The sequence below is a fragment of the Helianthus annuus genome, chromosome 7 (assembly GCF_002127325.2).
Source record: "Helianthus annuus cultivar XRQ/B chromosome 7, HanXRQr2.0-SUNRISE, whole genome shotgun sequence".
In the NCBI taxonomy this organism is placed as follows: domain Eukaryota; kingdom Viridiplantae; phylum Streptophyta; class Magnoliopsida; order Asterales; family Asteraceae; genus Helianthus; species Helianthus annuus.
In genome coordinates this window covers 77,511,842-77,538,733 of record NC_035439.2, presented here as the reverse complement: position 1 = coordinate 77,538,733, position 26,892 = coordinate 77,511,842, and positions in this window count along the sequence as shown.

Below are 26,892 nucleotides of genomic sequence, written 5' to 3'. Positions count from 1 at the left end.
TCTCGACCTCGAGATTTATTGGAATAGATGAGGGTACTTTTCCTTCATCGTGGACTCTACCTCCCACGTGTACTCGGGACCTCTACGGGCATCCCATTTTACCTTCACTATTGGTATATACTTCCTGCGAAGTTTCTTGACCTGTCGATCCTCGATTGACATAGGTTTCTCAACGAATTTTAAGCTCTCGTCGATGTGTACATCTGTATGCGGTATAACCAGTGATTCGTCAGCGAAACACTTCTTCAGGTTACAGATGTGGAACACATTGTGGATACCACTGAGCTCTTCCGGTAAGTTTAATTTGTAGGCAACCGATCCGACACGTTCGATTACCTCGAAAGGTCCAATATATCTCGGGCTTAGTTTACCTTTCTTACCGAATCGCATCACCCCCTTCCAGGGTGATACCTTAAGTAATACCTTGTCGCCTACTTCGAAATTGAAAGGCTTATGCTTCAAATCTGCGTAGCTCTTCTGCCTGTCTCGGGCAGCTTTCAATCGATCGCGAATTTGGACAATCTTGTCCGTTGTTTCAAATATTATATCAGGTCCTGTCATTTGGACATCTCCAACTTCTGCCCAGCAAACGGGCGTTCTACATTTTCTACCATATAAAGCTTCAAAAGGTGCAGCCTTAATGCTTGTATGGTAGCTGTTGTTATAGGAGAATTCGACCAAGGGTAGGTGGTTATCCCAACTGCCACCTAGGTCGATTGCACATGCACGAAGCATGTCTTCTAACGTTTGGATCGTACGCTCACTCTGTCCATCTGTCTGAGGGTGGTAAGCCGTACTGAAATTCAAACGTGAACCCAAAGATTGTTGGAAGCTTCTCCAGAAGTGTGATGTGTACCTGGTATCTCTATCAGAGATGATAGACACAGGCACTCCATGAAGGGCTACAATCTTGTCTACAAACAACTGGGCTAATATATCGGAGCTATGAGTCTCCTTTATGGGTAGGAAATGTGCTGACTTGGTCAGTCTATCAACTATTACCCATATTGTATCGTTTCCCTTCTTTGTCTTCGGTAACTTGGTGATGAAATCCATCGTCACCATTTCCCACTTCCACTCAGGAAGTTCAGGCTGTTGTACCAAGCCTGACGGCTTTTGATGCTCATCTTTTACTTGCGCACAAGTCAAGCACTTTGCTACATAGGTGGCTATAGACTTCTTCAAGCCTATCCACCAGAAATTCGCCTTCAAGTCCTGGTATATCTTATCCGCACCAGGATGAACGGAATATCGGGAACTATGGGCTTCCTGAAGGATAACGTCACGAAGACCTCCATAAACAGGAACCCATATCCTTCCATTCAATCTCAGAATTTCGTCTTTGCCATAGGATAGCTGCTCCTCAGTTACCCCTAGCTTTTCGTTTGGATAGTTAGCTTCTAACACAGCTTCTTTCTGTGCAGCTAACAATCGTTCGTTCAGACTGTTCTTGATTTCAATGCTCTTGGCATTGATTCTTATAGGTTTCACTCTCTCTTTCCTGCTCAAGGCATCTGCGACTACATTGGCCTTGCCTGGATGGTATCTTATTTCACAGTCATAGTCGTTCAGAGTTTCCATCCAACGTCGCTGCCTCATATTCAGGTCTTTCTGATTGAACAGATGCTGAAGGCTTTTGTGATCAGAATAGATCACAAATTTAATGCCATAAAGGTAATGCCTCCAAATCTTTAGTGCAAATACAACGGCACCCAACTCCAAGTCATGGGTGGTGTAGTTCTTTTCATGCACTTTCAATTGTCGCGAAGCATAGGCAATCACATTGCCCCTCTGCATAAGCACACAACCCATACCGGTGTGCGATGCATCACAATATACGACGAATTCTTCCATTCCGTCTGGCAATGTCAACATTGGAGCATTGCTCAGCTTTTGTTTGAGGATATCAAAAGCTTCTTGCTGCTTAGGGCCCCAATTGAACTTTATTTTCTTTCTAGTTAAAGAAGTTAGGGGTGCAACAATTCTTGAAAAATTTTCGATGAAGCGTCTGTAGTATCCTGCTAGACCTAGGAAACTGCGAATTTCCGTAGGTGTCTTCGGCTCCTGCCAGTTCATGACGGCTTCAACTTTAGCGGGATCCACCTGGATACCACGCTCGCTGACTACATGCCCAAGGAACTGGACTTCTCGTAGCCAAAAGTCACATTTAGAGAACTTGGCATAAAGCTTTTCTTGATGAAGCAGTTTAAGGATACATCGAAGATGCTTTTCGTGGTCAGCTTGACTCTTCGAGTAGATAAGGATGTCATCGATGAAGACAATGACAAATTTATCCAAATAAGGCTTGCAAACGCGATTCATGAGATCCATGAATGCGACAGGTGCATTAGTGAGCCCAAAAGGCATCACTAGGAACTCGAAATGACCATATCGAGTCCTAAATGTTGTTTTATGCACGTCTTCATCCTTGACCTTCAATTGATGGTACCCTGACCTTAGGTCAATCTTGGAAAAGTAGCTCGCTCCTTGCAACTGATCGAACAGATCGTCGATCCTGGGCAAAGGATACCTATTCTTGATCGTAACTTTATTCAGCTCACGGTAATCGATGCATAGACGCATCGAACCATCTTTCTTCTTGACGAACAGGATTGGCGCTCCCCAAGGAGATGAACTTGGTCTAACAAAACCTTTGGCCAGCAGATCATCTAGCTGCGTCCTCAATTCTTTCATTTCCGTGGGTGCCAATCTATAAGGCGCTCTCGCGATAGGTGCGGCTCCTGGAATGATGTCGATACTGAATTCCACTTGTCTGTCTGGTGGCAAACCAGGCAGTTCTTCTGGGAAAACTTCAGGATAATCAGAGATGACTGGGATGTCTTCAATTCTGGGTTTCTCCTCACCGATGATTGCCTGCGCCATATAAATGACACACCCTTTCTTCAAACATCTGGATGCCTTTAGCATAGATACATGTGCAGGCAATCCATGTCGAGTATTTCCTTGGTTGGTAAGTGGTTCTCCAGACGGAGTCTTGATTACCACTTGTTTCTGGTTGCACACGATTTGAGCTTGGTTATGCGATAACCAATCCATACCCAATACTACGTCGAAACCAACTAATTTAAAGGGTAACAGGGATAAAGGAAATGAGTGATTCCTAATGGATATAACACATCCATCTAAAACAGTTGAGACTGTTCCCATAGTCCCATCAGCTAGTTCTACTTCGTATTTTACATTTAAGGTTTTAACAGGCAATTTTAATAACTCGCAGAACTTATCATCCACAAAGGATTTATCTGCTCCAGAATCAAATAAGACTCTTGCGAAAACATCATTGATAAGAAACGTACCGGTTATAACGTTGTCGTTCTGGATAGCCTCTTTAACATCCATCTGAAAGACCCTCGCATTGGTCTTCTTCCCATCTTCAGCCTTTTTCACTATCTTCGGGCAGTTCGTCTTGATATGCCCCTTCTCATTGCAACTGTAACAAGTTGCATCCTTGAGTTTCTTGCACTCAAGAGTCCTATGCTCAGAGGACTTGCATATCCCACACGCCTTCGGTGGGGATTTCTTTTCAAACATGCACCTTCCAAAGTGGTGCTTCTGACAAACCTTGCACAAGGGCTTATCACCCGACTGTCGGTCATTTTTCTTGTTCTCTGACCCCCTCTTGTGGTCACGATTGCCCCGATGCTTCTTGCTGGATCTACATAAATCATCATCCTCACGTTTCCTCTTCTCACTATCAGCATTCCTCAACGATCTCTGCCTCACTGCATCAAGCGTGAGAGACAGAGATATATCTGCCACGGATCTGAAGGTAGCAGGCCTAGAAGCCTTTATGCTAGCTTTTATTTCTGGGGCCAAACCCCCAATGAAGCGCGCAATCCGTTTGGGTTCCGGTGTTACAAGATACGGAACCAATCTCGACAGAGTGTTGAAAGTCGTGAGGTATGCCTGGCAATCCAGGTTCTTCATGACCAACGATAAGAAGTCAGACTCTATCTTCTCAACCTCGTGCTGAGGGCAGTCATTTTCCTTGATGAGGGCCATAAATTCCTCCCATGTCATGCTATACAAAACAGCCTTCCTAGAGGCTTGAACCAGAGATCTCCACCACACTAGGGCTTCACCTTTGAACGACTGTGAAACAAACTTCACCAAATCTCTCTCAGCACAACCACTGATGTCCACAACAGTGTCCATCTCGTCTAACCAGGTCATACAATCCACCGCGCCCTTCTCTCCAGTAAAGTCTCGGGGTTTGCAAGAAACGAAATACTTATACGTGCAACCCCTGGCGCGAGGTGTATCATCGACCACTTTCTTCTTAGGGTGGACGCTATTCTCATTGGATGAGTGTCTATCGTCGTCCGGAGTTGAGGGTGGTTTGCTGTGAGATTTAGAGTGGGTTTTTGGCTTTGAGTGTGGTGTAGATAGGGTTCTGCTTCGGGACTCGGTGTATTCTTCATACTGCCGATCCAAGGCTGCCTTAACAGCGCCGTCTACTAGAGCTTTCAATTCAGCGCCCGTTAAATGAATCTGAGCGTTATCATTGTCATCCTCCTTCGAATGACTGTTAACTCCACTTTGTTCAGCCATTGTAACTCGAATCTGCTACAGAAGATAATGACAAAGATTTATTTAGGAGTTTATTATGGAATTGTCTTTTATGGCAATTCATTAACCATGGTAAACATAGACCATATTTGGTTAATTTGTTACTCACTGTTATTTAGGATTTGAATATAACTTATCCTATTTACAATTAATATAGTTAGTGGCACAAAAGCCTAGTCACAGGGACGTTTTTATAATATAAGTCGGGATTACAGAGAATCAAGGCATGGAGGTTTGAACCGTAGTCCTTTTACCTTTTCTGACAGGGAGTCATAGACTACAACTGTATTTTGTCTTATATGACAATAAGTATGGCCCGTGGGCACTACATCACCATTGGATGTTTGATAAATGATCATCTTTATTGACGATTTAGCCCATGATTTATAAATCATTATTTTGGGTCTTGGAATCCTTTGAAGGATTCTTATATAAGAATGACGTGTGTGATTTTAACGAATCACATCTGTCAAGGATGTTAATGTGTTTACAGAGGTTAACTGGAATCTGAATCTTTTAATTAAGTCTTACCATCTTGGCCGGGTCTTATAACGACACCAGGCTAGGTTTCACTATTAAGATTCTTTATTTAGGCAGATTAATTTAAAAAGGAATGATTTTTTTTTGATTCATTTCATATAACAATGTATATAATAAGAATGAAATTTATAACATATATTCCATTAATCATGATAATGGTTACACACTGCCCTAAACGGGACTTTTAAATGAATAAATACCTACGCAGAGGTTTACAGAAAACAAGTCCACGCAGGGACTAATACAAGGATAGATGTCCGCACAGGGACTAAAAGATAAGTCCACGCAGGGACTGAAAAGCAATTGTCCACGCAGGGACTAAATACGATAGATGTCCACGTAGGGACTAAAATACTCAAAGCAAATGTCCTCGCAGGGACTTGATTGTAATAGTAAATACTACAGTACATAAAGAGACTAATGATCTCGTTTCTTCCTCCCTTTTAGTAGGTTTGCTAGGCCTTTAAGGAATCCACGATTACTTTTACGCTCTTGCACAAAGTCTCGTTCCACTCGGTTTAGACGGTGGAGGATTTCTTCCTGCTCCGGTGGAGAAAAACGTGGCTGTTGCGACGGTTGTTGAACCAGAGGTCTAGGAGGTGCTGGATACCCATGAGCTGAGTAATCTACTCCCCAAAGGTTTCCATAAGCTCTGTCGGGATGGAGGGCATTGTAATTAGCCGCTACCATGTATGGGTCGGCATCATAATTATAGTTGTAGTGCGTGTGAGTCGGCTGCTCAAACGGGTTGTACGCGGTGGAACTGGCGTACGCTGGTATCGGATTGTCATATCCGAATGGTGGCGGAGGTGGTGCAACTGGTGCAGAATTCACCTCTGCAGGGTGACTAGAAGGTTCCCCTAACTGTGGTTCTTCAGGCACTGGCGGAAAGTGACTTGCACTCGAGTGGCGAGGGGTGCTAAAGTGGAATTCCCCTCCTTGGGTAGACATCCGCGCGCCTGATCTCCTACGCCTTGGCAGATCAGGAGGTGCTTGCTGAACTGGTGGCGGAGGAGGCGGTGGCGTAACTGCCACGAAACGCGAATCCTCGGAAGGATCCTGTTACTGCTGTTGCTCATGAGGTGAGAAGTGACGAGAGGGTGTGAATTACCAATCACACTGGTTAAACCTCACCTGGTAACTGTCGGGACCTTGATAGGGCGTTCCATGGAAGGATGACCCATCAGAGATCTCGATTGGATGGTTGGGAGTACCTCTTGCAGGTTCTATGGGATCCATATCCTCGTCCATATCTACCGCATTATCTTCGGAGAAATGGTCTTCAGGTCCTAAAGGGTTATAACCTATTGGTTCTTGGACATAATCAGCCGAGTTAAATCGGCCTTGAAAGAAAGGAGTAGGATCGCCATAGGAACGGTGCGAAGCAGATCGCTGGAGAGGTATAAACGAAGGTTGAGGGTTACTGGGATTGTTCTTCGAATCTGGTCCAAAAGAGTGACGGTATGAAGGTGTCGAACTGTGTGAGGTAGACCGTCTTGCTGGCTCAAAGAGGTTTCTTCTACGTCTCTGAGGTTCTTCGCTCCTCGTGCTGGAAGGAGCTCGCATGTTCGAAGGTCCGGCCTCATGATCATTATGAGTAGTGATCGGTCCTTTGCCTCTTCCTCCTTTTCTAATTGGTGGTGGCATATTTCCTGCTTAACAAATCTTTAAATCATAATAAACGATAAAAGACAAACTGGAATAACAAATTCGAATTTGTCCTATGTTCTTGTCTAGACTCAAGTATGTGCAATTGTGTCATTGAGATTAAACACATAAGAATAGTGTTTAATTCACTCAACGTTGGCTCTGATACCAACCTGTCACACCCCGATTTACACGTGTATCACCTGTGGGCCCGGTGGGGGATTACCGTGACGTAGTTGGCAACAATATAGTCAAACCACAATATATAAATGCACAGCGGAAGCATAAAGATAAATACATTTCAACCATTGAATGTAATATCAAAGTATCACAATCGTCGAAATATAATCCACAGAGGATCACAATAAAATATAAGTATTGTTCAACAGACGTAGGCATCTTAAGCTTGCGAGACTCTTTATTGATGCTAAGGAGAAATATCCAGCCAATTACGCTTAGTACCTGCATTTAATCTTTTTGGGAAAATACGCCAGTTTACACTGTTAAATACATTCAACCGACACTTTTTGTAAAAAGTTTTAAAAAAAATTAATTTGAATGCACAAGGCACAAACTCTTTATAACTTGGGAGAATTATTTAAATTTATAATCTTGTGAACGAATTACATGTTCCTTATGCGTTCAGTAGCCCGGACGTACCGGGTTAAAGATCAATAGACACACCACATTAACTATTTATGCACTGACGAGTGTACGCCTACACTCCACGCTTAGGTCGTGGCCATTTCGTAAAATGCTGCCAAGGATATCCGGGACATGGTCATTAACCCCCCAAAGGCGTTTAAGTAAACAAAACTGTTTAAACGAGCCGATCAAATTATTCAATTAACCACCAAACGATGGAAGATTTGATGCCCGACCAAGCGGTATTTTATATACCGTAACCCAAGCCCGTATAACGGAAAATAAGTTAAAAGTATTTACCTTTGCAAGTAATATCCTCAATCAAATAAATGCAAGTATCTTTTACTGGTCTCCTATTCTGGCACGAAGGTTTATAACAACCTATTAGAATCCTAACGGGTCTTTAATGTAGCCTTAGCTAGACCGGTTGGTTTCAAAGGATAATTACGGCTTAATCGCGTGAAAGGCGAAAACCGGGAATGGAATGTGATTTGGACCCAACAAGTTTGAAGACTTGTTTCATATGGGTAATATAATCACACTCTGGAAGGGTGTGGTTCGTTTTGGTAAACGGGGCAAACTCAATCCACGGTATGTTGGACCGTTCGAAATCACTGAAAGAATAGGCAAAGTGGCCTACAGACTAAACCTACCAGCTGAACTCGGTGCAGTTCACAACGTATTCCACGTGTCGAATCTGAAGAAGTGTCTGTCAGATAAGACCCTCATAGTTCCTTTTAAGGAACTCACTATCGACGAGCGGTTGCAGTTCGTCAAGGAACCAGTTGAAATCACGGACCGGGATGTCAAGGTCCTCAAGAACACTAGAATACCTCTTGTTCAAGTTCGTTGGAACTCCCGTCGCGGCCCAGAGTTCACCTGGGAGCGTGAAGATCAAATGAAACTCAAGTATCCCCAGTTATTCGAAAACCGTGCAACCACTACTGAGGCCGAAGCTACTACTACAAAATTTCGGAACGAAATTCCAAATCAACGGGGGGATGATGTGACACCCCAGGAAAACCAGTAAGCGATACAACTTACCTAGCTTCCTCAGTAACCGCATGCTAAATTTCGGGACGAAATTTCTTTTAAGTTGGGGATAATGTGACAACTCGAGTTTCCGAGATTCCACTTTCGCATTTATTGCGCGTTCATTGTTTGTTTAGTTGTTTATTTGCACAATTGGTTGCTATAAAATTGTATACGGTTTGATACAATAAAGTGTATTGTGATTGTGCATGGTTATGTGTTAAGTGTTGTCAAATGTATGAACTTGGTGGTGAAACTGTGAATTATTTTGAGATGGTGTACTTATGTAAAAGATGATACTTAGGGATGTATAGAGTAATTAGTGAAATTCTAATCATTCTTAACCCTAATCATTCACTAATCATCACACAAAACCAATACACGTACTTTCACATTCTCTGATCCTCTCTTACAATCATTTGCTTCATCTTTGGCACAAGTCTTTTGCATCAATCTTGGTCTTTCAATCCATTTAGAATCAATCCAAGGTAATTGTTAATGATTGTTTGTTGTTTTTGATTCTTGATTGTGTGATTCATGTAAACCCTAGTTCTTCACATACTAGTTCTGTAATTACTGATTGAATTCTGATTTATTGTGTAATGATGTTGATTAGTGGTGTAATCGATTGTCTGATGATTAAGATACATTATATGTAGAATGATTGATTGATTGTTGGATTACTGCAATGCACATGAAAGAATTAGGGTTTCCTGATCGTATGAACACCAAAAACGTAACTGTTATATTGAACTTGGTTGATATGATTGTTGTTTATCCGTAGATTATGTCAATAGAGTATGTCAGGGCTTTTGTGAAGTCATAAAAGTCTGAACTTTGCAAACACTTGAGGATCCGAGTTTTACCTTGTATAGATGAAGTCCGAACTTTGTGATGTACATACATATAGGTCCGAATTCTTTCTTATGAACTCATGGTCCGACTTTCTTTTAACAAAGGGGTCCGACTTTTGTTTGGTGTTGTGTGTCCGAGTTTTTAGTAGGCAAGGGAGGGGGTCCGAGTTTTGTGGGGTAGCCACCCCTTGTCCGAACTTTTAAGCAGGGAAGCTCCCCCCCCCCCTTGGTCCGAGTTTTGTAAGGGAAGTCCCATTGGTCCGAGTTTTGTAAGGGAAGTCCCTTTGGTCCGAGTTTCATGTTCCATGGTCCGACTTTGTTGATGATGCTATGTCCGAGTTTTATATTAGGGTTATCATGTCCGACTTTTATAAGGACACAAGGGTCCGAGTTTTAATTATGAAACCCTTGTCCGAGTTTTATTACCACATGTGTGTCCGAGGTTTACATGCTAGAGTGTTGTCCAAATTTTGTGTCATGCATGCTTAAAGGTCTGAATATGTTAACTATGTTAGGTGTTAACCATGTTAAGTGTATCAGTTATGCTAAAACTTGCTGCCTTGTTAAGTATGTTGATCTCGTTAAACACGATGACCCTGTTAATTATGTTACTGAATAACCTTGTTCGTATTGACCAAGAACTTTATCATATGATGCATGATTATAAGAAAGTGAAATAACTGTTATGTGTTACATGACGATGGTTGCTTACACCCACTTTGAGACATACATATTGCATGTGAATCTATGAGCTTAACTGATTGAGTGTTCGTGCATAAATCAGGATTTGACTGATTACTTGTGAACACATATCTAGCATACCGAGCAAACCAAGGTGAGTTCACACTCTTTACCAAGGCATGGGATTCCCGGGGATAGGGTATGGGTTGAAGGATGGGATTGAACAATTACGAGTACATACACGGTTACTAGACTATCTACCATGGTCCTCGGGTTAAGCAGGACACTTACGTAAAACCTACGTAAACAGGAATATGCTACTGTCTTCCGGAGTCAGGAAGGACACTTACGTAAAACCTACGTAAACAATAACATGCTACTGTCTTCCGGAGTCAGGAAGGACACTTACGTAAAACCTACGTAAACCCCACGCGTACCACTGTCCTCGGGTAAAGAAGGATACTTACGTAAAACCTACGTAATGCTTGTACGTACTACTGTTCTCGGTTGTGAAGAACACTTATGGTTACGAATAGTCTAGTGGATATACAACATGGGAAGCCCCCACCAATAGAACATACTATCGGCCCAGTAGAGCCACATGTTACAAACGAACTTACTATTATGCATTTACTTTCTGTGAACTCGCTCAACTAGTTGTTGATCCTCTGTTACATGCCTTGCAGGTCGTTAGGTATATGGAGCTTGCACAGGGAGGAGCTGGTCGTTGTGGGCACGGATCGTGGATGTTTTGTTAAACGCTTTATGACATTTCATACTTTATTATATTGGGTTTTATTTATACGCTTCCGCTCAACAGTGATAACATACTTATGTTTTGGAACACCTTTCGTATTGGTGGTTGAATGGCATTTACTTTTACTTATTAATTACATGTTCAATATGATTGGTGGCTTGATCCTGGTCAGTCACGCTCCCAAGCGGTGATACTCCGCAGGTGGATTTTGGGGGTGTGACAGATTGGTATCAGAGCCATTGGTTATAGAGAACTTGGTTTTAATATGGGAAAACGTTTTATTAAAACCAGACTATAACCAGTACAGTGCTCTCAACGATCCACAATGACGCTTCGCTCCACGTGCAAGACTCAACATCCTAGGTAATATGGTTTATGTTTATTGCCTACATGCTAGAACTATATAGAACTTTGCTCGTAGTATGCTAGATACACCTGACCCTATTACATGAGAATACCTATGTGCTTAAACTCTTCTGTTATCGCACTACTCGCGAACCATTCTCACTTATGCTACTTTTACTATGAAGATCATGTCTGGACGTGTTAACACGACTCAAGCCCAGTTGACGACTCTCATTAATGAACAAGTTGCTGCGGCACTTGCAGCCGCACAAGCAGGAGGTATATCCTGTAGTCATAACTCACACTAGGATCTTTAGATCCTACACTCCTAAACCAACTCTCGTGTTTAACCCTTGTCCTATTCGTACACAATAGGTCAACCCGCACAACAACCTGTCTGCACATTCAAGAACTTCATGGACTGTCGTCCAAGCACCTTTAGTGGCACAGAAGGAGCAGTTGGACTCCTCCACTGGTTCAAAAAGCTCGAGTCGGTATTCGAGATGTGTGAATGCCCTGAGGCTCGCAGGGTAAAGTACGCCACTGGCACGTTGGAAGGGATTGCGCTAACTTGGTGGAACGCGCAAGTTCAGATTTTAGGGTTGGCAGCTGCTAACGCCACCCCTTGGAATGATTTCAAGGAACTGATTAAACGTGAATACTGCACACGGGATGACATCCACAAGTTGGAAGATGAGTTTTACCATCTGAAAATGACAGGATCGGAAATCGAAGCTTATACTAAACGGTCGAACGAGCTGGCCGTGCTGTGTCCAACTATGGTGGACCCTCCAATTAAACGCATCGAGTTCTACCTCAAGGGTTTAGCATCAGAAATTCAGAGCCATGTGACATCGGCTAATCTCGACAATATCCAAGACATCCAGCGTCTTGCTCATCGACTCACCGATCAGGCAGTGGAACAGAACAAACTGCCCAAACGTATCAGCGCTACTACTGCTACCACATCAACCGCTACTCCTACTACCCCCAGTGACAACAAAAGAAAGTGGGATGGGGATTCTAGCAAAGGTTCAGCAACAGTTCAGTCTCATGCTCAGCAGCAGAAGACTGACCACTACCAGAGTCCTAGTCAGCAGTCTTCTGGTAGTCGTGGACAGAGAAGATATCAAGGATTTCACCCCAAGTGTCACAACTGCAACAGACACCACAGCGGCCAGTGCAACAAGGGTCGTTGCCAAAGGTGTCTCAAGATGGGTCACGAGGCCAAAGACTGTAGGCGCCCACGGCCTGCGAATCAGAACTAGCAACTGCAACTACCAGCTCCACAAAACCCGTAGCAGCAGCAACAGCGGGGCAACAGGGGATGTTTTCAGTGTGGGGCTGAAGGTCATTTCAAGCGTGATTGCCCCCAGTTAAACCAGAACCAGAATCGCAACAACAACAACAACCAAGGCAATGGTAACAACAATGGTGGGAACAATAACGGCAATGAAGCTAGGGGTCGTGCCTTTGTGCTGGGTCGAGGTGACGCAAGGAACGATCCTAACGTGGTCATGGGTAAGTTTCTTCTCGACGACTTTTATGTTACTGTATTGTTTGATTCGGGTGCGGATACAAGTTATGTGTCTCTTAAAGTTAGTCAAATGTTAAAACGTACACCAACACCCCTAAACACCAAACATGTCGTAGAGTTAGCTAACGGTAAAAACCTATAGGCCACACACATAGTTCAAGGTTGTAATCTTATCCTCGCTGGTCAGACTTTCTCTATCGACCTCGTTCCTATAGTTCTGGAGAGTTTCGACATCGTCATTGGTATAGATTGGTTATCCAAGAAGCAAGCAGAGATCCTATGTAAGGAGAAGATCATTCGTATTCCTCGTTCGGGTAACTAACCTCTCGAAGTTCAAGGCGACAAGAGTGGTGCTGTGGTTGGCATCATCTCTTTCCTGAAGGCTCAGAAATGTTTACGAAAGGGTCGCACCGCCATTTTGGCATTAGTTACTGATGCCTCGACGAAAGAGAAAAGAATAGAGGATATCCCAGTTGTACGCGAATTTCCTCAAGTGTTTCCTGAAGATTTACCTGGTCTACCGCCTCATCGCCAGGTCGAGTTTCAAGTCGAGCTAGCTCCAGGAGCAGCACCTATAGCTCGCGCACCGTATCGATTAGCTCCAACCGAACTGGAAGAACTGTCTAAGCAACTACAAGAGCTCTTGGATAAGGGCTTTATTCGTCCAAGCTCTTCGCCTTGGGGAGCTCCAGTATTATTTGTGAAGAAGAAAGACGGTACATTCAGAATGTGCATTGATTACCGCGAACTGAACAAGGTAACGGTGAAGAACCGCTATCCTCGTATCGACGACTTATTCGACCAGTTGCAAGGGTCGAGCTACTACTCCAAGATTGATCTGAGGTCAGGGTATCATCAGCTGAGAGTCCGCGAGGAGGACGTCTCCAAGACAACATTCAGAACTCGCTACGGTCACTACGAGTTTCTAGTCATGCCATTCGGGCTTACGAACGCGCCTGCAGTTTTCATGGATCTAATGAACAGGGTGTGCAAACCCTATCTAGACAAGTTTGTAATTGTCTTTATCGATGACATTCTGATCTACTCCAAGAATCAGGAGGAACACGAGCAGCACTTACGACTTATCTTGGAACTACTTCGAAAGGAACAATTGTACGCCAAGTTTTCAAAATGCGACTTCTGGTTTCGTGAAGTCCACTTCTTAGGCCATGTGGTGAACAGGGATGGGATTCATGTCGATCCATCCAAGGTAGATTCGATTAGGAACTGGCCTGCACCGCGTACACCAACGGAAATACGCCAATTCTTGGGTTTGGCGGGGTACTACAGATGATTCATCAAAGACTTTTCAAAGATCGCACAGCCGCTTACATTGCTGACACAGAAAGGTGTTACCTATCATTGGGGTAATACACAGGAAACTGCTTTTCAGTACCTGAAGGATAGTGCACCTATTCTCTCGTTGCCAGAGGGCACGGATGATTTTGTGGTCTATTGTGACGCATCGATACAGGGGCTTGGTTGTGTATTGATGCAGCGTGATAAAGTTATTGCCTATGCTTCGCGGCAACTCAAAGTTCATGAACAGAACTACACGACGCACGATTTAGAGCTGGGAGCTGTTGTTTTCGCGCTTAAGATATGGCGAAACTACCTGTACGGTACCAAGTGCACTATTTACACCGATCACAGGAGTCTCGAGCATATCTTCAAGCAGAAGGAATTGAACATGCGTCAACGACGATGGGTCGAGCTGCTTAATGATTACGAATGTGCCATCAAGTACCATCCAGGCAAAGCCAATGTTGTGGCTGACGCTCTCAGTCGAAAAGACACTCTACCTAGGCGTGTACGAGCTTTGCAGCTCACTATTCAGTCTGATCTTCCTGCACAAATACGAGATGCTCAGGTGGAAGCATTGAAACCAGAAAACGTCAGGGCTGAAGCCTTGCGTGGCTCAAGGCAACGATTAGAACAAAAGGAAGACGGCGCCTACTATGTAACAGGACGTATTTGGGTTCCACTATATGGCGGTCTACGGGAACTTGTGATGGACGAAGCTCACAAGTCTCGCTACTCGGTACATCCAGGTTCGGATAAAATGTACCACGATCTTAGAACTACATACTGGTGGCCTAGTATGAAGGCTCACATAGCAACTTACGTCGGCAAGTGTTTGACTTGTGCAAGAGTCAAGACAGAGTACCAGAAACCCTCAGGCCTACTTCAGTAACCCAAGATACCACAGTGGAAATGGGAAGAAATTTCCATGGATTTTGTTACTGGCCTGCCTAGATCCCAGCGTGGGAATGATACTATTTGGGTGATCGTAGATCGACTCACAAAGTCTGCTCATTTCTTGGCTATTAAAGAAACAGATAAGTTCTCTACATTAGCAGACATCTACTTGAAAGAAGTTGTTTCAAGACATGGAGTGCCAACCTCTATTATTTCGGATCGGGATGCACGATTCACTTCAGAACTGTGGCAAGCAATGCACAAAGCTTTTGGCTCTCGATTAGACATGAGTACATCTTACCACCCTCAGACGGTTGGGCAGTCTGAGCGCACTATTCAAACCCTAGAAGACATGCTTCGGGCGTGTGTTATCGATTTCAGCAACAGCTGGGAGAAACATCTTCCTTTGGTGGAATTTTCATACAACAACAGTTACCACACCAGCATACAAGCCGCTCCATTCGAGGCATTGTACGGACGTAAATGCCGGTCACCTCTCTGTTGGGCAGAGGTGGGGGATAGTCAGATCACAGGTCCAGAAATGGTAGTTGATGCTACTGAACGAATTGCACAGATACGACAACGCATGGCGGCAGCTCGTGATCGCCAGAAAAGCTACGCTGATAAACGCAGAAAACTGCTCGAATTCCAAGTTGGGGATCGAGTACTACTAAAAGTCTCACCCTGGAAGGGTGTGGTTCGTTTTGGTAAACGGGGCAAACTCAATCCACGGTATGTTGGACCGTTCGAAATCACTGAAAGAATAGGCAAAGTGGCCTACATACTAAACCTACCAGCTGAACTCGGTGCAGTTCACAACGTATTCCACGTGTCGAATCTGAAGAAGTGTCTGTCAGATGAGACCCTCATAGTTCCTTTTAAGGAACTCACTATCGACGAGCGGTTGCAGTTCGTCGAGGAACCAGTTGAAATCACGGACCGGGATGTCAAGGTCCTCAAGAACACTAGAATACCTCTTGTTCGAGTTCGTTGGAACTCCCGTCGCGGCCCAGAGTTCACCTGGGAGCGTGAAGATCAAATGAAACTCAAGTATCCCCAGTTATTTGAAAACCGTGCAACCACTACTGAGGCCGAAGCTACTACTACAAAATTTCGGGACGAAATTCCAAATCAACGGGGGGATGATGTGACACCCCAGGAAAACAAGTAAGCGATACAACTTACCTAGCTTCCTCAGTAACCGCATGCTAAATTTCGGGATGAAATTTCTTTTAAGTTGGGGATAATGTGACAACTCGAGTTTCCGAGATTCCACTTTCGCATTTATTGCACGTTCATTGTTTGTTTAGTTCTTTATTTGCACAATTGGTTGCTATGAAATTGTATACGTTTTGATACAATAAAGTGTATTGTGATTGTGCATGGTTATGTGTTAAGTGTTGTCAAATGTATGAACTTGGTGGTGAAACTGTGAATTATTTTGAGATGGTGTACTTATGTAAAAGATGATACTTAGGGATGTATAGAGTAATTAGTGAAATTCTAATCATTCTTAACCCTAATCATTCACTAATCATCACACAAAACCAATACACGTACTTTCACATTCTCTGATCCTCTCTTGCAATCATTTGCTTCATCTTTGGCACAAGTCTTTTGCATCAATCTTGGTCTTTCAATCCATTTAGAATCAATCCAAGGTAGTTGTTAATGATTGTTTGTTGTTTTTGATTCTTGATTGTGTGATTCATGTAAACCCTAGTTCTTCATATACTAGTTCTGTAATTACTGATTGAATTCTGATTTATTGTGTAATGATGTTGATTAGTGGTGTAATCGATTGTCTGATGATTAAGATACATTATATGTAGAATGATTGATTGATTGTTGGATTACTGCAATGCACATGAAAGAATTAGGGTTTCCTGATCGTATGAACACCAAAAACGTAACTGTTATATTGAACTTGGTTGATATGATTGTTGTTAGTCCGTAGATTATGTCAATAGATTATATCAGGGCTTTTGTGAAGTCATAAAAGTCTGAACTTTGCAAACACTTGAGGATCCGAGTTTTACCTTGTATAGATGAAGTCCGAACTTTGTGATGTACATACATATAGGTCCGAATTCTTTCTTATGAACTCATGGTCCGACTTTCTTTTAACAAAGGGGTCCGACTTTTGTTTGGTGTTGTGTGTCTGAGTTTTTAGTAGGCAAGGGAGGGGGTCCGAGTTTTGTGGGGTAGCCACCCCTTGTCCGAACTTTTAAGCAGGGAAGCTCCCCCCTGGTCTGAGTTTTGTAAGGGAAGTCCCATTGGTCCGAGTTTTGTAAGGGAAGTCCCTTTGGTCCGAGTTTCATGTTCCATGGTCCGACTTTGTTGATGATGCTATGTCCGAGTTTTATATTAGGGTTATCATGTCCGACTTTTATAAGGACACAAGGGTTCGAGTTTTAATTATGAAACCCTTGTCCGAGTTTTATTACCACATGTGTGTCCGAGGTTTACATGCTAGAGTGTTGTCCAAATTTTGTGTAATACATGCTTAAAGGTCCGAATATGTTAACTATGTTAAGTGTTAACCATGTTAAGTGTATCAGTTATGCCAAAACTTGCTGCCTTGTTAAGTATGTTGATCTCGTTAAACACGATGACCCTGTTAATTGTGTTACTGAATAACCTTGTTCGTATTGACCAAGAACTTTATCATATGATGCATGATTATAAGAAAGTGAAATAACTGTTATGTGTTACATGACGATGGTTGCTTACACCCACTTCGAGACATACATATTGCGTGTGAATCTACGAGCTTAACTGATTGAGTGTTCGTGCATAAATCAGGACTTGACTGATTACTTGTGAACACATATCTAGCATACCGAGCAAACCAAGGTGAGTTCACACTCTTTACCAAGGCATGGGATTCCCGGGGATAGGGAATGGGTTGAAGGATGGGATTGAACAATTACGCGTACATACACGGTTACTAGACTATCTACCATGGTCCTCGGGTTAAGCAGGACACTTACGTAAAACCTACGTAAACAGGAATATGCTACTGTCTTCCGGAGTCAGGAAGGACACTTACGTAAAACCTATGTAAACAATAACATGCTACTGTCTTCCGGAGTCAGGAAGGACACTTACGTAAAACCTACGTAACCCCACGCGTACCACTGTCCTCGGGTAAAGAAGGATACTTACGTAAAACCTACGTAATGCTTGTACGTACTACTGTTCTCGGTTGTGAAGAACACTTATGGTTACGAATAGTCTAGTGGATATACAACATGGGAAGCCCCCACCAATAGAACATACTATCGGCCCAGTAGAGCCACATGTTACAAACGAACATACTATTACGCATTTACTTTCTGTGAACTCGCTCAACTAGTTGTTGATCCTCTGTTACATGCCTTGCAGGTCGTTAGGTACATGGAGCTTGCACAGGGAGGAGCTGGTCGTTGTGGGCACGGATCATGGATGTTTTGTTAAACGCTTTATGACATTTCATACTTTATTATATTGGGTTTTATTTATACGCTTCCGCTCAACAGTGATAACATACTTATGTTTTGGAACACCTTTCGTATTGGTGGTTGAATGGCATTTACTTTTACTTATTAATTACATGTTCAATATGATTGGTGGCTTGATCCTGGTCAGTCACGCTCCCAAGCGGTGATACTCCGCAGGTGGATTTTGGGGGTGTGACATGCCCTTTTAGGGGTTTAATGCCCACATGATTACCAACATATAACTACTTTTGATTCGACAAACCACTGGACCATTTGTGATTTATCGTTAAGTCAACCGTTAATTACGACGGATTGACTTCTAAGCTATAACTATGAATAAACCGAACTAAGAAAGGTTAAGGGTGCTTAACAAAGTCCTACGCACGACTAGGGATGGCTTGGTTCTGCTTTGGAGCTCCAGAAGTCTTCACAAATGCACTTTGAAGGTGTGAAGACAATGTTGCACATGCAGGCCTTTTTATAGTGAAAATTGGGGCACAAGATCATCACAACTAAGTCTATAATTGCTCATGGATGATCAGCAGCTGTCCCTGAGTGCTAGGGGACGTGTAGGGGGCGCCCATGCTGCCATAATTGCATCCAAGGTCGGTTAAAACAGCAAACAGTGAACCTGTGCATGTTTTCTGCATCTGGCGGTCTGACGTGGCCCGCGTTAAGGATCAGGCTACCCTTATGCGGGCCGCCTGAATCCTTGTGTCAGGAACCGGATCTGCATATGGCTCGCGGCCCGCTTGAGCTTCCTTGTTTCTCTAATGCGGGTCGCCTGAGACCTGATTTTCAAGATTTTCAAATCTTTTGTCATAAATGCCCTGGCCTTTCGGTTTCGAAGGGGTAACTTTGCGTTTTGGGCCTCGTTTATTTACTAATAAGGGCCTCGCGACTTTTACCCACGCCGTTAAGTCCCCGGTTAGTTTAATTACTATTCGAAAAGCCTTAATTTTCATTGTTGACGCTTCTAACCCCTCGCATACGAAATTGATCATAACTATCTCGTTTTAAAACGGAACTTCGCGAATTTATATCGTATATTCTAGTGAGCGTAATTTACTGTTACAAAGCCTCCGGTATGTTAAAGGGTCACTCAGAGGTATAACTTAAACATGTTGACACAATTAACCCCTGTACTTTGTAATCTCTCACTTTCTTCCGCATTTCGTTCCGTACGATCCATGATTTATCCGTATGAAGGTACGAGCATTATTTAGGGTTACTGTACAGTGTATTTATCCCTCGTTGACATTTTTAACCCTCGAATTTACATACTTTCAATGTTTGTCAACTTTAGTCCTTTATTTAGTATTTAACACCACGTATAAACTCAAGACACGTGTCAATACATTATTGAACGCAAAATTTCGAGGTGTTACACTACGATTTTGGTTAGGTTTCTTGTGAAAACCAGAACCGAAATTGTAACCCTTTTTCTTGTTTAAACGTTGTTGAACTCTTGAAGTGTATCTTTTAGGTTTTCTAATAAAATATAAATCTTTTATTTCAGAAATATTAATTTCTGTCATTTTGAAAACCTTTTTTATCAAGTCAAAACGAACACTTCTTATTGGAAACTCTTTGTCAGAGTATAATTTGTCAGAATCATTTAAAATGTATGCAACTTCAAATGTTTCATCATCCAAATTTGCTTTTGATAACAAAAATTCTTTACTATAAGACCGTTTGACCGACGACTTTTGACTGTTGACTGACGAATTTGACCCTCCAGACTCAGACTTTGACTCGGACTCCTCATCAGTATCCAACACCTGATCGACCACCTTTTTGATTAACTCAGACTCATGATCAGTGTCAGACGAGGTAAACGTGACGTCAATGTTTTCTTATAATTCATCCGTTGTGTCGGTTTTTAGCTTTATATTGTCTGCTTTTGCAAGTTGCTCCTCATTTTGTTTTCTAGGAGAAAAACCTTCCCAAATCGAAGGCGGACACTTGTTATAGCTAACAGTCGGTTTCTTACCATAATCTTTCTTCTTCTTTGGCTTCTCATCTTGAAAAGCTTCCATACCTGCAACAGTTGGGTAAATACGATCAATGAGATAATCAGAACTAGAATAACTTTGTAGTAAACGTCTAATTCTCTCATTCTCGATTTTCTCTGTCTCCAACTCTTGCTTCCACTTAGCACTCTCTTCGATGTAGAAATTTATTGCTTTTTGCTTTGTCATCATCACAGCATTCATCATCGTTAGTGCTTGTTCTCTTTCTGAATTTGTCTTTTGTAGACCAGTTACTGTTTTGTTCAAAACATCATAAGATTCTTTCACATAATTGAGGTTGAACAGCAACTGCTCCTTTTTCTTTTCATACTCAGCAATTATATAATCTTTTGTTGCACATTCCTTGCATACTTCCAAACACTTTGTGCAAGGCTTCACAACTTCAGCAATCTTTTCAACTTCGATTGTATTTACCACTTCTACCACCTTTTCTGCTTCAATCGCCTTTTCTTTTTCTTTCACCTGCTCACTCTCAACATTCTTCTCAGCAACTCTTTCAACACTCTCATTCTGAACAACATCTTCAGGTTTCATTTGTTGTTGTTCTTTAGCAGCTCGTTTCTCCTTCAGTTTCTCATACGATCTGCAAAATAGAAATGAAAACTTTCAGGAGAATGATGAGATTTTCCAATATTGATATGTTTTTCCTCCTCATCGTCACTACTGCTATCATCAGTTGGTGACTGATCAAACTGTACAGATTTTTCAGAACTAGCATCTGATACATCAAAATCAGATGGTGTTTGATCAAAAACAACTTCTTTTTCTACAGTAACTTCATTCTGTACACTCTCATCTGCACTTTGTGAACCTTCATCAGCACTTTCTGAGCTTTCGTCAGATGCAACAAACTGTTCTTCAACATTCTTCACATTCACTCCAATAGACTTCATCCAGGTAGCAAACATGTCTGGTTCTCTGACAATCTTTGCAATGAAAGCTTTGAAATCACCCTTTTCATCAACAAACATATCCCAGCTGAAGCCTTCAGGTAGTCTTTCATCATCTTGATCGACTATATATGCTTTGCTTTCAGGTGATATGTAGTTGCTCCAGTTGAAATCTACCAAACAAGCTCTCTTTGAATCCTCAATCTTCCTAACATGAGCCGTCTGTGAGTCTTGTGACTGACCAACCTGTTGATAAATGGCTTTCCGGTAGTAGTCGTCTTTTCCGAACGGATTCTGTGCGCCACTAGATTCCCTGTTCTTGCATTCTCGTTTGAAATGGCCTTTCTCCCTGCAACGAAAACAAGTAACTTTAGATTTATCAATACCTAAAGTAGATACATGAGCATCAAGAAAGTTATTTCTCCCGGTAATCGTCTTGAACTTTTCAGCACGCCTAAGAACACTAGCTAGACACCATTTGATATCTATTAATTCCATTTCTTCGGCGTCTATTTGATCGTAATCCTCCTTTGTGAGCATAGGATTTCCGATCCTCCCAGCAACAAGACCTTCATAAGATAATAATACAGAACCAAGTAGAGCCATGTGGTCTTTTGCAGTTTCCTCAGAAAAACTTTAACCTTCTGGAAGATTTAGAGCGATGTTTCACTGAATTACGTAACCATTTCCTGTCTTTGTGCTCTGAGACTGATAACTCATGTTTGACTCTTTAGGATTAACACTCGGAAATGATGAGAGTCCACTGCTGCTTTTGTTTGAACCTTGATCAGCTTTTTCTGATGAATCCCCAGCACTGAAAGCAGTATGAATTTTCGGACTTCTCTCAGTTTCTGGAACCGGAATACTACCCTTATAGTACATCTTTACATCCTGTTGACCACTCGGACTGTTCATCCTAGCGATCTTCTGCTGTTCCAAATCCTGACTCTCGATCTTTTCGATAAACTGAGATATAGTCAACCCATCATAAACACCCGTGTTCTTTAGAATCATCAAAACGTTCCCCACTCCTTTTGTGGTAATGCATCAGCCAATTTGTCTACCCACTCTTCACGATCTTTAGTAATACTCAACATTGACATGGATCGCACTAGGTGGCAGTAACGTTCAATCAGCTTCTTTGTATCCACTCCCGGTAGACTACTGAACAGATCAAACTCTTTCTTGAGCAACGCCTTCTTGCTTTTTATCATGTTCTCACTACCCTCAAATTTTACTTTAAGTGCATCCCAGATTGATTTTGCAGTTTTGTCATGCTGTAGCAATATGAATATGTCTTCTTTTATGGCTTGTTGAAGCAGACTGATCATCATTTTCTCAGCTTTGTACTAACCCGTTCTTGATCCGTAAACTCTGATAATTCTTTAAGAACCTGCAAATCTGTTCGAGGCAACACATATTTCTTCAAGATACATTCCCATGACCTAAGATGGTTTGCCTGAACCCAGTTCTCGAATCTGTCTTTCCACCCGTAGTATTCTTCAATACTCATCAATTTCGGGGGCTTTTGGGTGGTTCCCGTCTCGTTTTCTAAACTCATAGCTTGCACAATAGCCGCTGGACCAGAGGGTGTTGCAAACGCGTTATAAAACTCAGTATCCATGATGACTTAGCACGTTTTTCAAGATCAGTGACAGATAAGCGAAATCAGGTGTTCTGGGTGTCCTTATGAGCGAAACCTAATAGACCTTAAAAGCGAAATTAGGGTTTGGAGACACAAGAGCGAAACCCTGATGTTCACAAGAGCGAAATCCTTGTTCTTGGAAGTTCACAAAAGTGAAATCTCAGATTATGCACCTATGAGCGAAATTATCAGACAATTTGGAGCGAAACCCTTCAGATTATGTGACACAAGAGCGAAATCAAGATGACAAATAAGCGAAATCACAAGATATCCGTATGAGCGAAACCTAATCGGAGGTTAATTTGATCCATATTTAGTCCGTATTTAGGTCCGAAACTTTCCAGGGTTTGTTATTGTCCAATTGTCTATTATCTGTGAAATTTTGAGCGAATTTTAACCGGTAAAACTTTCTGAAATGATGAAAGAAGGTGTAGAAATAAGAAATGATGATGAAATCCAGCTAATCTCTGCAGAACTCCTCCTCCTGAGCTCTGATACCAATTGTAGGACCGTGTTCTGACCCGATTGAGTCGTTCAGAGGTGTTCTTCTCTGTTTCAGGTGCGGAATAACAAGAAACAGAGGTAGAAACAGCTGATTCTTCACTTAATCTACCGATTGTATTGATTTGACAATGAATACAGCTCGATCTTCACATCGGCAACACTTCGGTATGGAATACAAGGTAGTGTTAATGATTTCGCTCATTGATCACCTATTTATAGTGTTGATGGTTTCGCTCTTATGTACATGACAAATGAGCGAAACCCCTACAATGCCATAAAAGCAAAACCTCAAGTCTCTATGAGCGAAATCCTCACATTATACACATACATTCTCCTATTTTCTCGTAAATCGTGCCCTAATCTATACAATTCAATGTAAGACTCGATACAAGACAAAGTCGACAGATGTAGTGCACCAACAATTTCGCTTCAAGTAATTTCGTTTCAAGTAATTTCGTTTGAAATTCATTTTTTCAAAATCTCAAAAATTTTCTAAGTGTTTGTTGACTTTTCAGGTACGTGAAAGATGGACGAGTTCATGAATCCTTTCAGTGATATGTTTGCCTTTGCTGGAAACACCGGAGACGATACTTCAAATAATACCAATGAGAACCCTCCGAATGCGAAGAAAACTTTATCGGACGCTTTAAATGTGGAGAGTGCATACGACACATATAACAAACCTCCAAAGTTGATGGCGATTGAAGAGTATAGTCGGTGGGCCAAGAAATTTGAAGAGTGGTTAAAGGCATTTGCATATCCAAGCTGGAAAAGTCTAAAGAATGGATACCATGATGGAGGACAACGTGGTGAAAATCTGACACAAACTGAAGATTTAGAGAATTTTGTTGTTGAGCAAAAGTGCGTCGCATTGCTGCATCAGTCTATCAGAGACGACATAATCTCTTTGATTGAATACACAAATGCTGCAGATCTATGGGAAAAGTTAAGAGTAAAATGCGTGGGAAGTGCTGAAATAGTAAAAAACAAAAAGAAATTGTTAAGAAAAGAGTTTGATTTATTTGGTTGTTTAAAAAATGAATCTGTTTCTAAGATGATTGAGAGGTTCGGGCACTTGAAGTTGGAGCTGGTGAGACATGGAATTATATATTCTCGAGAAGAATTAGTCGACAAATTGTTTGACTCGTTGCCAGATGAGATGGATTGGCAATACTTTGCGTTGATGTTGAAGAATACGATCAAGTCGGAGAAGCTTATAGTTGATTTGTTGATTGAAAGACTGGAGAGTCAAGAGCTAGAGATAAAGAAATCTAACAAAGTCAATCATTCTTCATATCAGCAGAACTTGGAACTGTACTATCCAAAAAGTATGATTCCCAAGAATGTGTCTCCCAAGACAGCTTTTTCTGCTGAAAATTCCAACACATCAAGTAAAGAGAGTTCAAGCAGTGGTTTTCACAGTGGTTCTTCGTCAACTTCAAGCCAATCAGCTTCAAAGAACTTATTTCAATGCAATATCGCTGTGGATTTGAAGAACGTTCAAAATTTCAGCGAGGAATCTGCAAAGCAGCAGATGGTGTTCTTAGCTTCTGTGTTAGAATCGTATGAGAGCATTGTGGCAGGCAAGATTGGAAACATCAATCTAACAAAGGAAGACTATGATCAGATCGATCCGGAAGAGATGGAGTTGATCGACATTAGGTGGTGTATGGCCAGTGCAGTGAGAAGAGCGTAGCGTTTCATGGAGATTACTGGTGGACAATCTATTGGTGGACCTTCTACCAAGTTAGGCTTTGACAAGTCATAAGTGACATGTTTCAAGTGTAAACAGAAAGGTCACTTTAAGCGTGAATGTAGAAATGCTTACGCTGATGATACTGCAAATCCGTTTCGAGAAGATTACTACAAAAGAGCGATCTATCATAAGAACGAATCAGAACCGCCAGGAATGAAGCAGCTTGAGGATAACCCCAAAGAAAAATCCAGAGCTCTCGCTGTGATTCATGATGACGAAGGTTTTGACTGGAGCGAATACTACCTGAAGAGGATGCGGTAGGATATGTGTTTATGGCAAAATATGTTCAGCCTGTTCCTTTCAAAGACAACAGAAATGAAAAAGAGAAGTATGTCAACAGAAAGATGAAAGCTTAAACCAGGATGATCAGAATATCTTCTATATTCACTGAAGCTAAAAGGGCGAAGAGATGGGATGCAGACAGAGAATGCTATCTTGACTCCATGGGAAACATTGCTGTTGATCCAAAGACCATTAGTCTTGACACCATGATTCAACAAATTGCTGAAGAAGAAGAGGGTTGGCAAAGATTATGGTGGGGAGGTGGAGAAGAGAAAGTAGAAGAAAAGGAGAAAGAAAAAGAGCAGCAGCCAAAGAAGATTGATGATGGGATCATTGATACTTCACAAGAACTTAATGCTGAAAACTTGAAGAAGATGGCTGATAAAGTTCTTGCTGCAAAAGAACTTGAGGTAGATTCTAGTTCTGGAACTGAGTCCAAAGATAAGGTCAGTTCAATTGATGCAAACGAGTCAGGTAAGAAAATTAAATCTGAGAACAACTGCTAAAATTGCATGAAACTGTGCAAAGTTTGTAGTACAATCACTTACCTCAATGGTAAGAAAGTTGAAGATCTGACTGGTAGAGTCAGAAGTGTTGAAGATCAGATCCTTAACCATGATAAATTGTTGAAAGCTTCGAACGACAGATTAAAAGAATTAACTGACAAAATTGAAAATGATAAAACTGACAAAGAAAGAGTTAGAAAAGAAAACGAAGAGTTAGTTCTTGAAAATCGTCAGATTTCAGAAAAATTTGAGAATCTAAAACGAACGGTTAAATATTCTGATGAAAGAAATGGTAAGACAACCAAGGAAAATCTTCATCTGTCGGGAGTTCTTAGGGTGAAAGAAGAGTTAATCAACCAGCAACTGGATGAAATTGCTAAGTTGAAGCTTCAGTTTCAAGAAGCTAAAATTGAAAATGAACGCATCCAGTTAAAATTAACCAGTTACAACTCCGCAAGCTTTGTTTTGCAACACATTGTTCCCAAACCCATCGGGAAAAACAAAGCAGGCGAAGATGTATACTTTGATGGAACTGGAGTTGGGTTTCACCAAGTTCCACCACCAGTTCTAAATAATTTTTCAAAGTAACAATCAGGGTTGGTTAATGATGAAGATGTTAATGAAGTGAAGCTTCCGGACACAATTGATGTCACGTTCACTTCATCTTCCGATGACGATAGTGTTCAAACTGAAATTGTTAAAAGCACGACGGAAAATGTTTTAAAGTCTGAAAGTGACACTACTAAGGAAGATGAATGTTTCTTGGACAAATACATTCCGAAATGAAAACCCAAAAACAACTTAAATGAAGAACCTACTCTTGTCATGTATAAGATGTCGGGATCGGATAAGTTGTATTCGGATTCTGAGTTTCCACTGGAGAATGTTAATGTTGCTAAATTGACAAATGTGTTCAAATTGATTGAAATTGATATGTCGGAAATTGAAAGCATTAAACAAACAAAGA